We start from the raw sequence: 10,049 nt of genomic DNA, 5'->3' as shown, positions 1-10,049 counted from the left end.
CTTTGTCCTACACAAAATATTTGTGCTGAGGGGGGAAAAAGGCAAAATAAAATATGGGCCATGAAATAAATGTGATAATGAAATCCCTTTTCCAAAATACTCTAGCATGATCTATGTTAATGATAAAAATAAAATTAGTTAAAAATAAAAATACTAATTTTTTTTCTGTGTGCTGGGGATTGAACTTGGGGGCACTTGACCCCTGAGCCACATCCCCAGCTCTATTTTATATTTTATTTAGAGACAGGGTCTCACCAAGTTGCTTAGTGCCTCACTTTTGCTGAGGCTGGCTTTGAACTCATGATCCTCCTGCCTCAGCCTCCTGAGCTGCTGGGATTATGGCCGTGTTCCACCACACCTAGCAAAACACTAAAATATTTTAAAAAATAAAATCTGTTAAATTGTTTTTCATACTTCATGAAGACATTATGGAACTGAAAAGTCACAGTGAGTTGGGACTATTCACAGAGATTTTAAATGAACCCTAATAAATAAAGAGCAAAAATTCCCTCTTTTGTCATGAGATTTAACCACCACGTGATATTTATTTTCGGGAAATAGGCACACAGTTGTGTCCTTTTAAGAGGTGGCCGAATCAGACGGGACAAATATTCAAACCGAGGCTATTCACCGATAGGTTTCCAGCTCCCTTTTTAAAAACTGGTTATTTCGAGTTAACTCAAACATGCAGGAATAAATACATCCAGGGTCCCCGCACCAAAATTACCACCAGAGGGTCAGGCGAGTCTGCCTGCGGTCAGCAGTGTGCAGTCACAGTCCCCAAGAAGCGCCTGCTGGGTTTGCAAGATCTCGCCTGAACTCCGTCCTCAGCGAGGTGCAGCTGAGAACTGCGAGGTAGAGTCCAGCCTCGGTCTCCGTGGCTCCCACCGTAAGTCACTGGCTAAGATCTGAAGACCAGCTGGGATCAGCAAAGATGGAGCAGCCGGGAAAGGTCCTGGGTGGTGGTGGAGGAGGAGGAGGGTCTCTGCACGGGAAAGAGCAGGGTCAAGTAATTGTCCCCTAGGGAAGCGCAGACCCGCTAGGTGCCACCTTCTGCCAACCTCCCCAAGAGGAGGCAAATGAGAAAATGGGCAGAGAGATGAGCCCAACAGCACCACACATTCCAAAGGAGACCTCTGCTCCCTTTGGCTCTGCACCATTGGCAATCTGTGCGTTTGTGCGTGTGCGTGTGCGTGTGTGTGTGCGCGCGCGGTGCATGCACACGCGGTGGGGGAGGTACTGACATTACAAAGCCCCACTCAGCAACTCACCAAGGTGTGGCACCGGGCTGATTTTACCAGCACCCGATTGAACAGCTGGGGAAAGAGCCAACAGTCCACTGGTTTCCCATAGAAATCATGGCGGGCTCAAAGTAAACCGTCCGACTGCCCCAAAGAGAAACGGATTCGCAGGGACTCCGTCGCTTCGTGACCTGTAGAGCCATTTTCACAAGAAAGCGGCCACTGCAGGAAGCCAGGTGGCAAGCCTTTCGAATCCTTTCCAGTCACAACCCGGTTCCTGTGGCTTCCTCGCTAAAGCCCTGGGTGGTCGTTGCAGCCAGCTTTTTCCCTGGCTGTGACTCCAAGACCAGAGCAGAGCAACCGTAGAGGAGGCAAAGTTTACTTGGGGGCTCAGGGTTTCAGGTCTCAGTCCCTAGAAGGCCGGCTCCATCCCTCGGGGCTCCAGGTGAGGCAGGACATCATGGCGGGAGAGCGTGGCAGAGGGAAGCAGCTCATAGGGTGGTCAGGAAGCAGAGACTCCACCCTCTAGATGCAAATATATACCCGAAGCCACGCCCCATTCCACCTGCAGCCACACCCAGCTGCCTGCAGTTACCACTCATTGACTTTCGTCAGGGGATCAATTCCCGGATGGGGTTGAGGTTCTCCTAACCCAATCATTTCTCCTCTAAACCCTCTTTCATGGTCTCACACGTGAGCTTTTGGGGGACACCGCATATCCAGGTCCTCACAGTGATCATCCAGCACTCTGATGACAGAAGCCAAACATTCCCAAGTGCCTTGACAAACCTGACGAGGGTGGGGAGGCCCGTCCAGCCTCCCATGCTGCCTCCCGACCGACCGCACTCTCCACTTGTCTGTAGGAGCCCAGGTTTCCCATCTCAGAGCCTCACGCACATTCCTTCTGGTCAGGGGCTTTCATTGTCTCTACTCTTCATGGGTCACCTCTCTTTCAGTCTTCAAGCGACAGTTGTTTCAGTCCTTGGGAAGTCTTCCCTCCCTCTCCTGGAGAGTTTGGGATCCTCTGATTGTTGCTTAGCCTGCTATGATTTTCCCCCTGTAAGTCTCATGACAATCGCCATCAATTTTGTAATTGTTTCTTGAATCTCTTTTGGTCATTATTTCTTTACAATAGGCTAGACTGGAGTTTTAACTGGAGATCTGCCCCACTTCCTGGGACCGTGGCTAGCATCTAGGCCTCCCGACCACACCTCTGAAGAATGAATGCATGAACAGGGACCGCCTAAGGTGGCATGCAGTGGGGACCAGGGGCAAAGGACAAGCTGCTGGACACACAGGTGTGCCTAATACAGATTCCAAGGTCAGTGACTAGGTGACATCCAGGAGACAGCTGAACCACAGGTTCCTGCCTGAGTTGGTTCCAGAATCACTTTGGAAAAAAACCAACGGTATACTCTGCAGGGACTCTCATTGTCTATCATAAATGTCAGTATGTCCTTGATATTAAAATATGGATAATTTTGACACCTGTAGTTTCCAAATAGCTATTAATACGTCTCCAGAGTAAGTCCTCTCAGTAGAAAAAAAAAAAAAAAGGTTGGTAACATTTTTCTAATGTAATACTAAAGATGCATACAGCCCCCACGTGCTAGAGATGATTCCGGGTTCATCTGAATACAAGTGGGTCTTAAAATATTTGACAGAGGAGACAGGTTGGTAAGATGGCCTTCTTTTTTTTTAAATTTTTTTTAGTTGTAGATGGATGTAATACCTTTATTTTATTTATTCATTTTTAGGTGGTGTTGAGGATTGAACCCAGGGCCTCATGCATGCCAGGCAAGCACTGTACCACTGAGCCACAACCCCAGCCCTGGCCTTCTTAAAACAGTTATGGCACAGTAAGACCTGGCTGTTCCACATTCTCACAAGGGGCACACAGTTCCCCCAAATCCATCCCGAGGAACAAACTCTAGTGACACGGCTGGTTTCTGCATGCAGTCACCATACTTCCATCTGGTCACCGCCACTTTTTAAAAAGGGCAACCACCAACGTTTAATTTACAAATTTTATCTTTACATGAAAGTAGGATCTTAAAGTGTTTCCAAAACATCCTACCGGTTTTTGCATATAAGCCTCAAAAGAAAGTTGAATTACAAGGCCAAAATGGAAATGCCTGAAACTCCTGCTCAACACATCCAATGTTTCCTTCAATGAATGATCATGGAAACTTCCACAACGTTGCCTGAAACTCCTGCTCAACACATCCAATGTTTCCTTCAATGAATGATCATGGAAACTTCCACAACGTTGCTTTACCTGTGCTGTTAATAACAAGGTGACATTTATGAAACTAATAAACTCCAAAGTCCATTATGGCTTATTGCCGATTCTTGAACATGAACTTCGTACTCTATTCATTTATAAAAATGATTTGAGCCATTAAAATATTATTAAGCCATGGCGGAATGAGAACGAACTTCCTCCCTGTGGGCCAGGTGCACAGAAGCACAGTTACCACTTTCCAGGTGAGGCGTCCCCTTTGGAGCCTCGTGCACGGTGGTGGCATGCCTAAGCCGAGCTCACCAGCACCTGGAGAGGAAGTCCGGAGGGGACCATCCTCACCCTTCAGTAAGGAAAGCCGCATGTCTTTTTTGAACCATGTCGAAACAGATCTTAAAACTGTTTTCTACTGCCCCATCTGTGCCCTAAGTCCCGGTTCTTCTTGGAACAAATGTGCAGTGTGAAAGGTGAACGCAGAGAAGTTGCAGGAGCTTTCTTGAAAGATCTGTCCTACCTCCCCATGTCCTTGCTTCAAGTCCTTATTTCTCATATGGACAATGACCAGGGGTAAGAGCTCATCTCCCAGGTTTGGGACCTTCTTCTAACTCATCTCTTCTGTTGTCATGTTCTTTATTCATTATATCATGTCTCTGCTTAAAATCCTGCAGGGTGACACTGAACCCCCAAAATGCAGCAGAGAGAATGTGATGTTTGGCCCTTCTCATTCCATAAGGCCTCTGGGAGTCACAACAGCCTTCAAATGACAGTTTATATGAATGAATTAATAATCACTTTGTTCAAAATATGCACCCAAACTCTTACTTTTATGTCCTTCAGTTTGAAAAATCATTTCCTACCAGGCACCATTAAATTAGAAGCCTAAAGTTGGGAATGTGATACACTTTTTTTTCCCCCTCCAAAGAAACTAAGAATTTAGTCAAATGAGTCTAGTCAGACCGGTTCTCCTCCTTTCTGGTTATTGTCTGTGTTTACTCCTCTCCTGGAGTGTCTGACAGCTCTGTTTATTTAATCTTTGCAGCATTCTTGCCTGTAGATCCAAATTAGCGGGGATTCAGCTGGACAGATGCCTGCGACATCAGTTCATAAAGCACATTACAACATCCCTGGAATAAAGTGCAAATACGGTGCTGGTTAACTCTGCTTCCACAGGAGACTACTAACATAATTGGCCAACGGAAGCAACATGTTCAAGTGGAAATTGGGAAGACACTTCTCCCGGTACTGAACTTGCTCAGCTGAGTTATTCTGCAAAGAGTAATTGCAAATTGCATGTTGCAATTACAAACTGCTCCAGCAGCCTTAAGACAGGACCGCTGGCAATCAGTTGATGTGCTAATACCAAGGAACGACCACATGCCTTTTTGTTTGCCGATGTAAAAATAAGTGATTGAGTTCATTATCTAAATATCAACCCTTGGAATATACCTCCAATGTATATTCTGCTTTCATGCAAATATATAACAGAAACAAGAAGCAGAATAGTTGAAGGTAGCTAGGCATGGTGGGGCTCTCCTGTAAACCCAGTGACTCTGGAGGCTGAGGCAGGAGGATCTCAAGTTCAAGGTCAGCCTCAGCAATTTAGTGAGGCCCTGTCTCAAAATAAAGAATAATAAAGGGTTGAAGATGTAGCTCAGTGGTAAAGCACCCCAGGTTTAATTCCCAGCAGAGAAGAATAATATTATGGCATTTGCAAATAAATGGATGGAATTGAAGAATATCATGCTAAGTGAAATAAGCCAATTCCAAAAAACCAAAGGCCTGATAAGTGGATGATGATATATAATGGGGGTGAGGGATGGGGAATGAGATAAGAATGGAGGAACTTTAGAGTACATAGGGGGACATGAGAGGGGGGTTAGGAAAGATGGTGGACTGAGATAGACATCATGACCCTATGTCCATGTATGATTACACAAATGGTGTGAATCTACATCGTGCACAACCATAGAAACAAAATGATGTAGCCCATTTATGTACAATGAATCAAAATGCAGTCTGTGAAAAATAAAAAAATTTTAAAAATAAACAAACACAAAGGTAAGAAGTGATTTATTAACCTGAGAGTCAGGAAATGTGAACTTGGGTTAAATCTTGAACAAAAAAGGTCATACATTTCCCTATGTAAGTGACTTTTTCTTCCATACCATCTAGTCATGGGTGATGTGAAAATAAATAAAAACTGAAAAAGAATTCCAAATAAGTTAAAAATTGAAAAAGAAAAAAAATATATCGGGTCACTAGAAAAGTCAGCTGTTTTGATTTCTACAGAATAAGTGGTAAGCAAGCACATGAAGAATGTCACACTGAAGGGGTGATACCAAGCTGTCAGGCTGTCTGAGGTGCCCCCGAATCATTCCAGCTCAGTGCTTAATGTAGGTACTGGTACATCACTTCCTCCCTAACAAGAGAGAAAGGATAAAATGGCCAAGATTATTTCCAAGGAACGATTTTATCAGAACACTAAGAGACAGTATTTCCATCCTGGATCCTTGGACTTTAGCAATTTCCCATAGCCTAGAATTGTGGAAAACTAGCTCTTTTTTCTTCCTTCTATATTTTCAGTTTTTGTTTTATGATATGAATTGACAGATGGCATGAAACAGAGATGGGTAATAAAAACACTACCTAGTAGAATCAAGATCCCGAGAGTGTGAAATAAACTGAAAAAGGAGAACTTAACAAGATTAAATAGAATAGAAATAGGTTTCGGTCTTACACTTGGGCTTAAAAAGAAAGAAAAGATACAGATTAAAGGAAGTACCACTAACTAATATCCATGAAACAGAGCTTTCATGGAATATGGCAAAATAAAAGGGGATAATATGCAAAACAAGAGTATTAATATTGCTTGAGGTTATACATTTCATTAAAAATCAGGTGAGAGAGGTCTGTGACTGCTTTTTCCTTAAACATACACACCAAATTTTGGGTTCAATTTCACAGAGTCTATGGATCTGTGAAGCTTGTTTGTAGCTCCCAAAGCTAGCTGCAGAGCTCAGATTAACAGACTGCATTAGCAGAATAATCTCGGAATTTGTACAGATATGGACTCCATAATCACTCCCAAGATGAAACTCTCCTCCCAAGATGGGCTCTCTCCTTTAACATCGTGAGCCATGGATTCCTCATATGCAACTGTTTTAGGGTTCTTTTGTCGCTGCAACTAGAAGAACTGATGAAAACAACTTAAAAGAGGGAGGGAAATTTTTTTTTTTATTGTTGGAGAGGTTCAGTTTGTGGTTGGCTAACACCACCACTCTGGACCCCAGGTGAGGCTGAACATCATGGTGGAAGAGTGTGGTGGAGGAAAGCATCTCAGGACATGGTGACCAGTAAGGAGAGAGGGGGGAGGGAGAGAGAGAGAGAGAGAGAGAGAGAGAGAGAGAGAGAGAGAGAGAGAGAGAGAGAGAGAGAGAGAGAGACAGAGACCTGACTCTCCAGGAAATAAAACATAAACCCCAAGTCAAGCTCCCCAGTGACCCACCTCCTCCAGCCACACCCCACTTCTTTAGTTACCTCCTAGTTAATCCACATTAGTGGACCAATTCGCTGATTAGGTTACAGTTCTCAAAATCCAACCTTTTCATCCCTGAATTTTCCTGCCTTGTCTCCCACATGAGCTTTAGGGGGACACTTCTTATCTAAACCACAAGAGCAACCTAGGAATAAAACATCCATCTTGTGGCATAGTATGGTTAGATTTTAACAGAGATTCGCCTCTCACTTGGGAAGTATTTTCTCAGTGGGAGATCACCACAGAGAAGATGGGAATAGGAAAGAGAGAACCAAGGTATTGCATGAAACTCCAACCAGAGTTCCAAGGAGCTAGAATTTTGTTCAACGTAAGATAATATATTCTGATACTTAGAGCTACCCCCGGTAGAACTGGCTTTCCCTTGAGATCCTGGGGCTCTCTTCACTGTAGATGGTTGACCAGAAACTAGAGAGGGAACAGTATAGACAGAAGAGACAGAGGGCTGACATAGTCACTAGGTCCCACCAGCCTGTGCCCACCTGGCAGGTGGCACAGCCCTGTGGGTAGTAGATAGGAAAAGAGCAAGATGTAAAAACACCTACCAGCGAGCCAGCCTGTCTCCAAGTTTAGATCTGACACTAACCTGATATTTGTGACCTGCCGACCTTCTTATTAGTAGGTGAGAGCTTTTTTACTACTGTCCACAGGTTTAATGCGACTAAATCCCCCTCCGTGTGGTCGCTTTGTGACTGCGAGCATTATGAATGATGAGAAATTCATGATTCTCCCGGATTCTTTTGCTCATCAAATTTGACTCCTTTTAGCTCCACAGTTCTCTTACATAACGGTACAAAGAAATTTCCGTGGAGAATATAATTTTCCATAAAAAGGAAGAAATGGGAACTCAAGAATTCCGTGTTCGCCCAAGGTCACTTCTGGCATCCACGGTTTTGGATTCAGTAATCCTCCTACAGCCAATGAGAATTCTAGAATAAGAGAGTCGGGGGATCTAGGAACGGAAAGGGTGTCCTGAATATATTCACAACTCAGGCGCTGTACCCGGAAGGGTGCTGGCCAATCTGTCACAGCACCGTGAACACATTCTTCAAATGACAAAACTGTTCTCTCTGACAAGCTCTTGGGAAGCAGCACACAGCACGGTGTGTCCTGGGGAGCAGTCTCAGGGGCGGGGAGGGAAGTCGAGGGGAGACCAGGGAAAAGACAGATGCTTCTGGGTTATTGATTGTCACAGGAAAAAAATGAAACAAGCAAATCAGGCGAGTGGATTGAAGACTCCTGAGCTGGTACTTTTCAAAGATGCATGAATATTGCTACTTATGATCAAGAAAATGATGGTGCTTGCTAATCAAATAACGTCTGGGTTCTGTTTGAAAGCAGCAATTAGCTTATTCTCGGAGCTAGCCTATCTCCCGAAATCCTGCTTCCTACTTGAATGGGATTCAAACTTCAGATGAGAAGACTACATTCCCGGTCTCAACAAAGCCGCCTGCAAGCCCATAAATTAGGGAGCTGTGTGCATCTCCCACACCCACTCCGATTCTCTAAATATTACATTTTTAATGACAGCTGGGAGTTCGCACTGTCTCGTGTCTTCGCGTGTGTTGACAGAAGCTGCTGTGAGTGCATCATCACTGGAATTCAGCAAGAAAGACTGGGATTTTTTTGGGTCCTACTTCTTATCTGCAAAGTCATGCTTCACATCTAACCGTCTGCTTTTATGATTAAAAAAATAAAGTAGAAATCCCTGTTCCTCAGTCTTCTTACTTCTGCCAACAACCTGTTTCTTATCCTACTTTGCCTTGCTAGCACAAATGGTTTCTTTTTTTTTTTTTTTTCCTACTAGGGGACTCGTAAATGTCATTTTTAATTTCAGAAACTGTATAGGCAAATGCGTTTTCTTGTGCACGTATGAGAAACACTGAGTGCTTAGATGAGCTGTGTTCCCTTTTGGATGATCCAACGCAAGAACAGTCTCTCGCTCCCTATTGAGAAAATAAACTGCGGGGCTGGAGACCACAAAGAAACAGAGAAAATGGAAAAAATAGAGGCGGATCAATGGTACCCGCAGCAATAACTGTGCTAACGGGCATCCTGAGTGCTCTCACAGGCGTGGTAGTCACAGCCTTCACCTACACAGTGAAATAAAATGATGCAGGGATGTTGCTACTAGGTGTGTTTCACGCATTATTTCATTTCCTCTGCTGCATGATAAGTTTGCTAAAATATGCTTTTCCTGTTCTAGGCCTGAGAAAAGGCATTTTTTCTCATATGAACGGATGTCATTTCAGGTATTTCTTTTTCTTTTTTTTTTTTGTGCTGAGCTTTGGCATGGTTTTGTGAACCAAGAGGATCTTAAAAGTCAAAGTGTCCAACCAACTGCCGAGACTTGAACTCAAGCCAGGTTTTCAGGATTGCTCGAGGGGTGGACTTCCCAATTTACTACATTTTTGGATCATTCTTAGGGTTACGGGATGCTAGGGGCATGGTTCCCCATTTCTCTGCCCACGCAACCTACAAAATCAGCTTGGAGAGACCCACCCACTTCTAAGGACGATTTCCCCTGCTAGTTTCCCCTCAGCTGTAAAACTGCAAAGTGAGATTGTGCTAGGGCTGTCGTATGTATTAATATGCAGGCAGATCTCCTGCAAAACCCACTTTATGCTGCATTAGTCAGTGGTGGATAAGGACATAAATATGCATAAGGAGACTGGGCCCTTGTGCGAAGAAAATGCCCTACATTCTATGACTTGGAATTGGTGAAGCTGTGTAGACCAAGTAGATTTCACATACACACACACACACACACACACACACACACACAGGAGTTTTTTTGGCACCAGCCATAGAAAGAATTTTCTGTCCCTCTCTAACTTCTACATATCCTTCAATTATCAGGTGCCCCCGAGTCGTCCCTCTCCTGAGCTTAAGCCTCTTTCTTTCTTCCCATCATCCCCCAGGACAGGCTTGACGTGCCTGGCACGCTGGCCTCCTTCTCTGAAGCCCTTCTCCAGGTCTGCATCTCATTTTTAAGTTCTCCTGCACAAAACCT

At 44.3% G+C, this 10,049-nt stretch overlaps 1 long non-coding RNA gene across 1 annotated transcript; it reads left to right on the top strand.

Annotated features, from left to right (window-relative positions):
• The first annotated feature begins 638 nt into the window (after positions 1-638).
• Positions 639-3,439, top strand: LOC124971150 (uncharacterized). The gene is made up of 3 exons (XR_007106292.1): positions 639-889; positions 2,377-2,539; positions 2,999-3,439. It is a non-coding gene; the product is annotated as an uncharacterized LOC124971150 (long non-coding RNA).
• Positions 3,440-10,049: the final 6,610 nt, after the last annotated feature.

The sequence above is a fragment of the Sciurus carolinensis genome, chromosome 19, assembly GCF_902686445.1.
Source record: "Sciurus carolinensis chromosome 19, mSciCar1.2, whole genome shotgun sequence".
Lineage (NCBI taxonomy): Eukaryota > Metazoa > Chordata > Mammalia > Rodentia > Sciuridae > Sciurus > Sciurus carolinensis.
This window is presented reverse-complemented; position numbering and strand designations above follow the sequence as displayed.